The 12765-nt window shown below is 40.5% G+C and overlaps 1 protein-coding gene across 1 annotated transcript in view; it reads left to right on the forward strand.

Annotated features, from left to right (window-relative positions):
• The first annotated feature begins 291 nt into the window (after window positions 1-291).
• LOC126252609 (UDP-glucosyltransferase 2-like) overlaps window positions 292-12765 on the forward strand; it is a 60149-nt gene continuing 47675 nt past the window's right edge. Inside the window, exon 1 of the mRNA XM_049953510.1 lies at window positions 292-401. The gene's annotated coding sequence lies outside the window, so the exon portion shown is untranslated. The remainder of the gene's footprint in view (window positions 402-12765) is intronic.

Consider the following 12765-nt stretch of genomic DNA (forward strand, 5'->3'; position numbering starts at 1 on the left):
TGCTGTTTGTATGGTGAGTGCATTCCTATTCAGTGGAGAACGCGATATTGTTGCACAACAGCATGTCATATCATGTCAGCCATTGTATGTTCTAGACAGTCGACTGTAGCATCGAGCCATCGACAGTACCCTGACCGCGGTAACACGCTATATCTGAACAGTCCCGTATCTCGGCTATCTTGCGCGGTGTGATAATTGCGAGTGTGCAGCGATGACGTAACGCTGCGCATCTCAAGGTCGCTCCGAGTTATAGAAGCTGGCGAAGCTTTCGTAGCCGGCAGTGGCCCGGCGGACAGCAGAGCGAGCAGTCGCTACACACAGTCCACAGCAGGGCCGCACCTCCACGTGCTCACATCTTGTGCGTAGCCGACGTGCGCGAAAAAGCCTCGTTACTTACTGAGGTTAGTGAACACTTTGCAGTACGTGACGCTTCATAAGTACAAGTAATGAGCGAAGGCTGAACCTGACAGAAGTCCTCGAAGAGATAACAAACATCTGTCACACCGTGACCATGTGACTTCATTTTGAAGAAACTCTGCTTAACACCGTCTCTGTTGTAAACTTCACCTTTTTCCCGCAGTACCTTTAGACCCTACTCCTTCATTGCCACCTCGTATTTTTGCGTGATGTTACTATTAATCTGAATAATCTTCATTTTAATATATGTTAATATGCTCTGCACTTGTTCCTCTTCACGCACATTCATAATAATTGATGAAAATATCATCAAATGTGCAACCATTCTCTGCAATTCATCTTAGGTCGTGGCAAAATGTACTTCATGTATAACTGCCTCTTCTCCCAACGTTTTATCATTTTAATTCGAGAATGGTACGACGTAACAACGACTGTTGGTAAACTCAGATTTCTCAGGTTTTACTGTCGTGGTAATTTTGCTAGATACACAGGGTGAGTCACTAACTATTGCCACCAAGAATAACTCCGAAAGTATGATAGTAGCTGAAAAGTTTTTTGGGACAAAAGTTGCATGGGACAACGGGGGCCATAATATGAAGTTGGTTTTTTGTTGCTGCAGGTGGGGTCGCTTCAGAGATATGAAGGTCAACTTTGTTTTTTTTTTTAAATAGGATGTTGTAGTTTGGTACTTATTTTCTGATAGTGGCTATCGAGACGAATCCAGTTATGTGTTATAAGGTCTTTGAAGGTCAACGAAGATCACAAACGTGGCATGAACGTCCATTTACAGAAGGGGTTCGAAGTGGTGACCATTGATGTCAGTGCTGTGCTGCAATCTTGTTATCATGGATTGAGTCGTATTTCTTATCACATCGGCACTTATCAAAGTACATGCTCTGACAGTTCTCCCTCGCATATCTTCAGGTGTAGCTGGAACGTCTTTATAAACAATGTCTTTTACGAATATCCACAAGAAAAAATCCAGAGGCGTCAAGTCTGGCAAACGAGCCGGCCACGACACATCTCCTCCGCGTCCAATCCAACGATTTGGGAATTGTCTCTGCAACTCATTTCTAGCCATCAGCGAAAAATGTGCCAGACATCTATCGTGTTGATACCATATTCTGTTCAAAAATGGTTCAAATGGCTCTGAGCACTATGGGACTTAACTTCTGAGGTCATCAGTCCCCTAGAACTTAGAACTACTTAAACCTAACTAACCTAAGGATATCACACACATCCATGCCCGAGGCAGGATTCGAACCTGTGACCGTAGCGGTCGCGCGGTTCCAGACTGTAGCGCCTAGAACCGCTCGGCCACTACGGCCGGCCCACATTCTGTTCCTTGTCCCTAAAGTTATTTCTTACAATAACAGACCTAATATTTCTTGCACGAATGTCGTATACTTCCTACCATAAGATTTTCTTCGATGAAATAGGGGCCTATAATTCTGACCTCCAGAATCCCACACCACACATTCACCGACCACGGGTTTTGGTGTGCAACTTGCCGCAGCCAACATGGATTTTCAGTTGCCCAATAATGCATGTTATGTAAATTAACATACCCATGGTTTGTGAATGTAGTCTCGTCAGTAAATCAAATCAAATTAATAAATGTGTCATCAGTCTGAATCTGAAGTTGAGCCTATCGGCAGAATTCAATGCGGCGCATACAATCTGTACCAGTTAATTCTTGGTGGAGAGTAATATGGTAAGGATGATATTTATGGCGATGCAGAACACTAAGAACAGTACCCTGGCGCATGCCAGAGTCCCTTGCGATTTGACGCCGACTAACACAAGGGTCTCGAACCACAGTGGAAATAGTACCAGTTCCCGTTTCCTCATTACTAACTTTCCTTTGTCGGATAAGTTTCCTATGCGTTAAAGATCCAGTTGTTCTCAATTTATCATACACATATTTAAATGTACGACGTGTAGGGTGAGTACGTTGAGGATATATTTCAGCGTGTGAGTCTCTAGCTCTCACTGAATTTCGTTGGCATTCGCCGTAAATGAGAAGCATATCGATTTGTTCTACATCACTCACATTCGCTTGATTCGACGATACTAGCCTTACCGTTCCTATTAGTGTTGTATTGCGAAACCGTCGATTGGTGTTTACATGTCAATGGCACGTTAGATGGATACGCTGTATTCGGCGACTATTTACTATTTGCACGATATATGAGACAGAATTGTCAGAGCATGTGCTTCGATAGGCGCCGAAGTGATAAGGAATACCACACAATCCATGATAACGAGACTGTAGCACTGCATTGATACCAATTGTCATCACTTCGAACACCTTCTGTAAATGGACGTTCATGACACCTTTTTGACCTTCGTTGACCTTAAAAGACCTTACTGTTACACATCACTGGATTCGTCTCGATAGCCGCTATCAGAAAATAAGTACCAAACTGTAGCATGCCATTTAAAAAAACGAAGTTGACCTTCATATCTCAGACGCGACCGCACCAAGCAACAAAAAGCCATCGTCATATTATGGCCCCCGTTGTCCCATGCAACATTTGTCCCACAAACTTTTCAGCTACTATCATACTTTCGGAGTTATTATAAGTGGCAATAGTTAGTGACTCACTACGTATATTTAAGGAAGTAAGATGTCAGTAAATTCTTACTCGTTATGTAGGGTCTCGCGGTTTCAACAGTAAATCTCTGTGATTGGCTACACTTTTCTCGCAGTGTCTGCCACTTCATTTTGATGAACATCTTCACGATTGTCTCAAGCTTACTGAATGATCAGCTGTGGGAATCCGTGTATCTTCTATGGATCTCCACCATCTCCTCCATTAGGCCTCCCTGGTAAGTGTCTCAGACTGACTAGCAGTACCAAAGAATTACTCTAACGAGTGTTTTATGACCTACTTCTTTCTCTTATGATTACCTTTGCATACGACTCTTCCGGTGAACTATAGCCTGTCATCCACCATTCCTACAACTACTTTTATGCGACTGCTTCTCTTCACTCTGTCTTTATGATCCTAAAAAAAATATGTTTTTGGCAATTGATAGTATTCTCAGAGGCGAGTACTTTGGCTATCCTAATGCTACTGGTGGCCTTTATACTTACCAAGAAATCAAACTACTGGGATTCGGTCTTGTTTTACATTCGCTACCTCTGGTCCTGTTTTAAACACATTCGGTAGCTTTTGGGCTAAGCAGAATAACGGTTAACGATCATTAATACTAATGGCTGAGCATTTGGTATGTGTACATAAATGGTAGGCCGAAGTCTACCGTCACATTGTAAAGACACATCTAGTTGAAGCAGAAATTCCAGGCAAGTTTTTAAAGGTGGCATTACTTCGTTTGTCCTGCGTACAAACAGTTTACGAGAAATGAATATATTGATATCAATCGACTAACAGGGTGATTTAGTTGCCCCTACCGAAACATTTTATGCAACCCACAATGCCTTAAAAAACCACACGCGAAATTTTTGTGTACCCTCGCTCGCTGTCTGAACTCAAGCAATTCGCAGTGTTCCAAAGTGGAATGGTGATATATGTAAAAACTTTAATGCTTATATTTGTGACAGAATTGATCTCAATAAGGACTTGGAAGTCGAATGTAAATTAACTCCATGAGAATATTGTTTTATATGTCTCAAGACAAAAAGATATATAATTGCAGTATGCCTCATACAGGGTGCCCCAGAAGTCCGTTAACATTTGAAAATGTACTAACTCACATGATACTCTGGGTGAAGAGGTAAAACTTGACACATGTTAGTGAAATGACATGGAAACCTAAAACGAGTGCAAAAACCGCTCAACAGATGGCACTGGACAGAACACGTTAGCGACGCCACATGAGAACCGTGTATAAAATTTATTTCTCCGTAAATGCTTCTCCTCCCAGGTCATCAGACTTCAATCCGTGGTTAGTGGGGGTTACCTAAAGTCGTAAGTCCACTGCAATCATCCAACCTCATCAGGGATGCTAAAAGATAACATCCGACGGCAATTTCTCAAGATGCCTACGGACATGCTGTACAGTACCGCTCAGAACATTGTCCCTGGACTACAGGTAGTGTTGATGAATGACAATGTTGTAGTGCTGGAGTTTTGCAGCTGTGGAAATATATTTTTTGTTATATATGTGCACCTGTGTTTGGTTTCAATAAAACCCCATGTCATTTGAAGCATGTGTGTCAATTGGTACTTCTCAACCTACATTATGCCGTGAGGTAACGAATTATCAAATTTTAATAGACTTTTGTGTCACCCTGTACATCGATCAGCGACAGCACCAGTCCAAGTAAAAGACAAAAGTGAGAACGAATAATTTTTCTTCTCTTTCTCTATTCCGTCTTGCACCCGCCTTTTTCTCTGTTTTCTCCTGGTCCGAACTTTTCTCTTTCTGCTATTTTTTCCTCAGTTTTTTTCCATTTCCCTCAGATCTGATTTAATTTCTTTGTTCCAGGCCATCCATCGGGTTTCAGTCAAAAAAGTTAAAAATTCTTTTTAAATCCTTTTTTTTCGTCTACCCTTTCTAGCTGTCCATAGAATACAAGTCTTGTCTTCCTCATTGTGTCTAATTTTCGTTCCATTTTTCCACAAACTTGTTTATTATTTCTTAATTTTCATTTGCCATTGTCATATATTGGTCCCAAGACATTCCTTTCCTTTTTTTCTATTATCACCCAATAGTTTGATTGTATTGTCTTAAACGAAAAACATTCTGAAGCATGGAGGCATTCAGGTCTAATGAGTCTAATGACAATGTTGTAGTGCTGGAGTTTTGCAGTTGTGGAAATAGACTTTTTGTTATATATGTCTTTTGTAAATTGGAAAGCTGCCTCCAGTTTCCTAGCCGTTGCTAAGATAGCTTCTTTGTCCAATGCATTCAGCTGTATTGTTACACCAAAATATCAAAATTTTGTAACCTTTGTTATTCTTCCGTAATCAATTTCCATATATTTCGGTACCTTCTTCCCAGCTGTCCTATGTTTTTTTTTAAGATAAATATAGGGCTGCTTTTGAATATATTGTAGGAAATTTATCTTCATTCTAACATCTTCTATAGATTTAGCTAAAATGGAATGTTGTATGTAAAAGCCAAACGTCTATTTCAGAGAATCGCGGTTTCTTCCAATTGTGATCTTTTTTAAATTTCTTATACTTCTGTTCTTTTCCTCCATACGCTGACTACCTTTCCTAGTACACAACTGAACAGCAGTAAGGACAAACTGGTTCCTTGTCCTACGCCACTTCTGATCTCAAAAGCTTCGGAGATTTTACCAAAAATTTTAATTTTGCATTATGTATATGTTAGTGTGTTTTTTAGAATGGCCACTGATTTGTTGTCATCTCCAAACTCTATTAAGGTGTTGAATAATGTTTCCTATTCAATCGAATCGTACGCTTTTTAAAATCTACAAATGTTACGTAAATAATTTTGGTTCTCATTTTACTATGCCTGATTATAAATTTCAGATTTAAAAGTTGTTCTGAACAGCACCTCCCTTTTCTAAACCCTTCTAGGTACTCTCCTACCTGCTGATCCATTTGCCTCTCCACCCTGTGTTGTAATGCTTTTGAAAGAATTGTGCAAGTCAATGGAAGCAGGGAAAGTCCACTCCTGTTGTCGGGGGACAGTTTTATACCCTTTCTTGTGGACTGCGTGAGTTAAGTAAATATCCTCGGAGTAGGGAAGCAACTCAAATCACTTAATAAAAGCAAGTCTGGTACAGACTGTATACCAATTCGGTTCCTTTCGGAGTGTGCTGATCCATTAGCTCCATAATCGTCTCAGTTATGTGACTAGATTTGCGATTTCCTGTCGGAGATGTCACGGTTCGTAGTAATTGACGGAAAGTCATCGAGAAAAACAGAAGTGATTATAGGCCCATTGCTGTTCCTTATCTATATAAACGACTTGGGAGACAATATGAGCTGCCGACTTAGGTTGTTTGCAGATGACGCTGTCGTTCATCGACTAATAAAGTCATCACAAGGTCAAAACAAACTCCAAAACGATTTAGAAAAAAAATATCTGAATGGTGCGAAAAGTGGTAGTTGACCCTAAATAACGAAAAGTGTGAGGTCACCCACATGAGTGCTAAAAGGAACTTCGGTTACACGATAAATCAGTCTAATTTAAAAGCCGTAAATTCAACTAAATAACTAGGAAAATGTTATGAGGAAGGCTAACCAAAGATTGCGTTTTATTGGCAACACATTTAGAAAATGTGACAGACCTACTAAGGAGACTGCCTACACTATGCTTGTCCGTCCTCTTTTAGAATACTGCTGCGCGGTGTGGGATCCTTACCAGATAGGACTGACTGATTACATCGAAAAAGTTCAAAGAAAGGCAGCACGTTTTGTATTATCGCGAAATGTGGGAGAGAGTGTCACAGAAATGATACAGGATTTGGGCTGGAAATCATTAAAAGAAAGGCGTTTTCGTTGCGATTCTACTCCGAATGCGAAAATATTTTGTTGACACCGACCTACATAGGGAGTAACGATCACCACGATAAAATAAGGGAAATCAGAGCTCGTACGAAAAGATATAGGTGTACATTCTTTCAGCGCGCTATACGAGATTGGAATAGTAGAGAATTGTGAAGGTGATTCGATGAACCCTCTGCCAGGCACTTAAATGTGATTCGCAGAGTATCCATGTAGATGTAGAATGCTGTTTTCCAATCTTCTAGCATAGCTTCTGTTGCCCAGGCTTTTTGGAAGACAATATTATGTTATGTTATACACGTGATACAACAATCTTCAGTTGGCTTTCTGTTGAATTCTTTTATACAACGCATCTACGTTTCTGGTCATCCCCTGAAACGTACAAACACATAGGAGACATTGATTTTCTTGTACAATTTGCCTACTGTTGTTACAGTCTTGCCAGCCATTTCAAGTGATCAAATGGTTGTATCTCCTCACTTCCTCTCAGGCATATAACATAACTTTGTGTAGATGTTTACAGTCTATTACATTCCTGTTAATAGCTGACTTGTTCCACGAGAGAGTTTTTTCTTCTCCTTTTTTCGCACATGCGACAGTTCTTGTTCTTTCCCTATCACCATTGTTCAAATGGTTCAAATGGCTCTGAGCACCATGGGACTCAACTTCTGAGGTCATCAGTCGCCTAGAACTTAGAACTACTTAAACCTAACCAACCTAAGGACATCACACACATCCATGCCCGAGGCAGGATGCGAACCTGCGACCATAGCGGTAGCGCGTTTCCAGACTGTAGCGCCTAGAACCGCTCGGCCACCCCGGCCGGCATTGTTAAATAATTGTCACTTTTTATCTGTGTCTGTATCATCTTCATTTCCTAAGATGCAGAGAAAACCTAAAAACTACAGACCGATCAGCCTTCTCTCTGTAATTTACAAATAGTTCACCCAGCGCACAGAAAAAAACTGGATTTTAATAAGTAATGGAAAAGCTGGCTTTGAAAATCATTGAAATTCTATTAGTGTATATAGAGGGAATGAAAACTGACACAAAATGCTACAGTCCAATATGTTTGACTTCAGAACTTGGAAAACTACTGGAGAAAGTAATATTAAATCAATCTGAGGCATATTTCATCGAACACAATCCATTCAACAATCTGCTACATGGTTTCAGAAAAGGAAGATCTACTGTAACAGCAGTAGCATTATTTATTCATGTAATATCAGACAATGAAGACAAGTTAGCAGACACTTTTCTGGATATGAGTAATGCTTTAGATACTGTGAATCATACAGTTCTACCCCACTAATTAGAAGAATAGGGCATGAGGGGGAGGGGTAGCCTTACAACTACTTACCACCTATTTGAAAGACAGGAAATAGTGCATCAAGCTAACTTATAAAAGGAATTAACAGTTGGTAAGAACTAAATCAAAATACAAGATACTTCAATTTGGTGTGCCTCAAGGAAGTATATTTGGACCGTTCTGTTCCTTGTGCATGTTAATGATTTAAGTGAACCACAAAACTGCAAGTTATGATGGGGCCGTGATGTACAAACTGCTGCCAAGAGAAGTGAAATCAACTAAAGTTTTCTGTCAGCTTACCTTACTGCAAATAAGCTGCTTGTAAATAAAGAGAAGACAGTGACAATACAATTCATGCTTAGCTATAATCAGAACATAAACGATGCACAATCTACACCTCCATTGGCACATATACAGGGTGTTTCAAAAATGACCGGTATATTTGAAACGGCAATAAAAACTAAACGAGCAGCGATAGAAACACACCGTTTGTTGCAATATGCTTGGGACAACAGTACATTTTCAGGCAGACAAACTTTCGAAATTACAGTAGTTACAATTTTCAACAACAGATGGCGCTGCGGTCTGGGAAACTCTATAGTACGATATTTTCCACATATCCACCATGCGTAGCAATAATATGGCGTAGTCTCTGAATGAAATTACCCGAAACCTTTGACAACGTGTCTGGCGGAATGGCTTCACATGCAGATGAGATGTACTGCTTCAGCTGTTCAATTGTTTCTGGATTCTGGCGGTACACCTGGTCTTTCAAGTGTCCCCACAGAAAGAAGTCACAGGGGTTCATGTCTGGCGAATAGGGAGGCCAATCCACGCCGCCTCCTGTATGTTTCGGATAGCCCAAAGCAATCACACGATCATCGAAATATTCATTCAGGAAATTAAAGACGTCGGCCGTGCGATGTGGCCGGGCACCATCTTGCATAAACCACGAGGTGTTCGCAGTGTCGTCTAAGGCAGTTTGTACCGCCACAAATTCACGAAGAATGTCCAGATAGCGTGATGCAGTAATCGTTTCGGATCTGAAAAATGGGCCAATGATTCTTTTGCAAGACATGGCGGCCCAGACCAGTACTTTTTGAGGATGCAGGGACGATGGGACTGCAACATGGGGCTTTTCGGTTCCCCATATGCGCCAGTTCTGTTTATTGACGAAGCCGTCCAGGTAAAAATAAGCTTCGTCAGTAAACCAAATGCTGCCCACATGCATATCGCCGTCATCAATCCTGTGCACTATATCGTTAGCGAATGTCTCTCGTGCAGCAATGGTAGCGGCGCTGAGGGGTTGCCGCGTTTGAATTTTGTATGGATAGAGGTGTAAACTCTGGCGCATGAGACGATACGTGGACGTTGGCGTCATTTGGACCGCAGCTGCAACACGGCGAACGGAAACCCGAGGCCGCTGTTGGATCACCTGCTGCACTAACTGCGCGTTGCCCTCTGTGGTTGCCGTACGCGGTCGCCCTACCTTTCCAGCACGTTCATCCGTCACGTTCCCAGTCCGTTGAAATTTTTCAAACAGATCCTTTATTGTATCGCTTTTCGGTCCTTTGGTTACATTAAACCTCCGTTGAAAACTTCGTCTTGTTGCAACAACACTGTGTTCTAGGTGGTGGAATTCCAACACCAGAAAAATCCTCTGTTCTAAGGAATAAACCATGTTGTCTACAGCACACTTGCACGTTGTGAACAGCACACGCTTACAGCAGAAAGACGACGTACAGAATGGCGTACCCACAGACTGCGTTGTCTTCTATATCTTTCACATCACTTGCAGCGCCATCTGTTGTTGAAAATTGTAACTACTGTAATTTCGAAAGTTTGTCCGCCTCAAAATGTACTGTTGTCCCAAGCATATTGCAACAAACGGTGTATTTCTATCGCTGCTCGTTTAGTTTTTATTGCCGTTTCAAATATACCGGTCATTTTTGAAACACCCTGTATTAGCCGTACTACTAAATACAAATTTTTTGGCATTGTTGCTGATGAACACCTGTCATGGAAAGAGCACATAGATCATATCTCTAAGAAAATCAGTGCGAATGTGTATCTACTGAAAGGGATCTGAGCCTTCCTGGGCAATGGTAGCTAAAGACAAATATATTTTGGACACACATTCATATCTTCAGCCTGCTATCGAGATACAAGGTGGGGCACCAGCGGTATATACAAACAGGCTTTTTAGAATACAAGAAAAGGCAGCAAAAATGGTAGATAGGGTAACCAAGAGACAATTTCAGAAAATGTAAAATACTTATCATCTACTCTATGTACGTCCCGCAGGCAATCATATTTGTGAAACCGTATCCAGAACATAATGTATTAAACAGTAATATATATCTACAGTACATGGGAGGGGGGAGGAATTTTCACAGAATTGCAAGTAAAAAATAGGAGCTATGGACTGTAGTCCACATACAATAGGAACAATTTTTTGCTACAGACTACCAAGTGATGTCAAGACGGCTAACTTTAACCCCTTAAAGAATAAACTGAAGCATTTATTAAACGAGAAAAGCTGTTATTCAGTAGAAGATTTCAAGTTGTAATGTGTGATTTTAAAATAGTGTTTACAGCCATAAGTTAGTTGTTGCAAGAAAAAAAATCTGCTTCTAATGATTTCCGGTTGTGCAACCGGATCCCGTCCACATTCTACCAAGACATTTCAGCCCAGAGACATTCGGCCATCTTCAGGTGAGCAGACAACTGCTGAAGAGCCCAGGTGCATTCAGGGTATTTATGCCGTATCTCGCGCATCCGAAATGTGCTGGCGTCTTTGGGCGCATGCGTCAGGCGATGACACGCGCGGGACAGCCGAGTTGTGTGTGCTGCCGTCGGTGGTGGAAGTGAGAAATGATCTAATCCTGTCGATTCCGCTGTGACTGGACAATTCTAATTATAGGATTCCAATTTTTATCCAGTTGAAAGCCTTTGTCACGATTTATTAGATCGTTAAGGTGTATTTCCATCGCTTCTTTGATTACTAAATACCAGAAACTGGAAAATGGAGCTGAACTTTTTGTTCTATTGTATTCCATTGAGTGTCCAGTGGAAATACAGTGTTCTGCTATTGCTGATGTAAACTTTTGGTGTTCTGTACAATGCTCCTGGATAGTTCGTGTCGTCTGGACTATATATGCAATACCACACTCACAGGGGATTAGGTAAACGCCCGCTTTTTTTAGTTGTTAGCCGTCTTTGATGGATCCAACCAGGGTCAAGTTCTTAGCTGTAACAGCGTATACAGCCTTAAGTTTGTTTTTGCAAGAAAAAGCGGATAATTTCAGATGTTCACTCTTTTTATCAATGTACGCATTTATACTTCGAATTGTAATCTTGCTTTGTATAACAGTAAATTTAACCATAAGCTTGTTTTTGCAGCAAAAAGTGATAGTTTCTGATCTTCATTCTTTTTATCAATGTATATATTTATACATATGTGAACTAAGCTTCTTACATGCGAACTAAATTTATGACAATATCCGAAAACTGATTGTTATATAGAGCGAAAATAAACAAATAAAATGTTATAGCACACTGGATCATTTTGAACGGAGTTATCGAGTAGAGCAAGAGGTATGAATTACTTCTATGTCGGGGGTCTATAAACTTCATGAATCCTTTTGAACTACTTTCAACCAAATGTATAGTGATAGCCCTTGAGAAGCAACGGTTTGAGTCAATCAATGTTGGTACACTGAAGAACATGTGTATAAATGTTACAATATCGAATACACTTCATCAGAATAGTGAGGAACACATAACTGAAGAGAACTCAGACAAGGAGATCCCTTAACATCAAAAATTTTTGCACCAGTCCTGACGGGAGTTCCTGCGGTGCGAAAACAATCAAGATAAATATGTTAGTTTTCCTGACGACATTACAGTGTTTGCATGTGTTGCAGATGAAAATCAGTGGAGAGTGAAAGAACTTAACACAACAAGTTTGTAAGTAGGCCTGTAAGTCAGTTACATTTAATGTAATGTGCAAAGAAGACTTGTCAGGAAAAAAGTACAATTTAATAATGAATTTGTAGAACAAGTTGATGAGTTTTTGCACTTAGGCCAGCTGAAGACGACACTAGAGTAGACACGAAAACATATAAATAAAATGGTAAAACTTACTGGAGTGTTTTTAATAACCTGTTTACAGTTTAAAAATTAAGATTATATGCCGGAAAAGTTTCGTTTGTAATCAGTGGGTATTAATAGATTTACCTAACTGCAAGGAGATCTGGGCTGTAAATCAGAAGAACATTCAAAAACTGGGAGTTTCTCAGCAAGCAGTAGAGTGACACATATCGGGAGTTACTAATAGAGACAGGAAGACAAACAGGATGCGGGAAACAGGAACACTAACGAGTAATCTTGAAAGTCATTAAAATGAAGTGGAGATGAAGTGAACACTTAGCCATAAAAATGGGCGGTAGGTGGCTCAAGAAAGTTCCTTGATGGCTTCCAATATATAAGAAAGGACCACGAAGATGACGTAACCGAAAGTGTTTGGATGAGATTATAAAATATACAGAAACAACCTCGTTGCTTCCACCTGAAGTCTGGAACAGGCCT

The sequence above is a fragment of the Schistocerca nitens genome, chromosome 4 (genome assembly GCF_023898315.1).
Source record: "Schistocerca nitens isolate TAMUIC-IGC-003100 chromosome 4, iqSchNite1.1, whole genome shotgun sequence".
In the NCBI taxonomy this organism is placed as follows: domain Eukaryota; kingdom Metazoa; phylum Arthropoda; class Insecta; order Orthoptera; family Acrididae; genus Schistocerca; species Schistocerca nitens.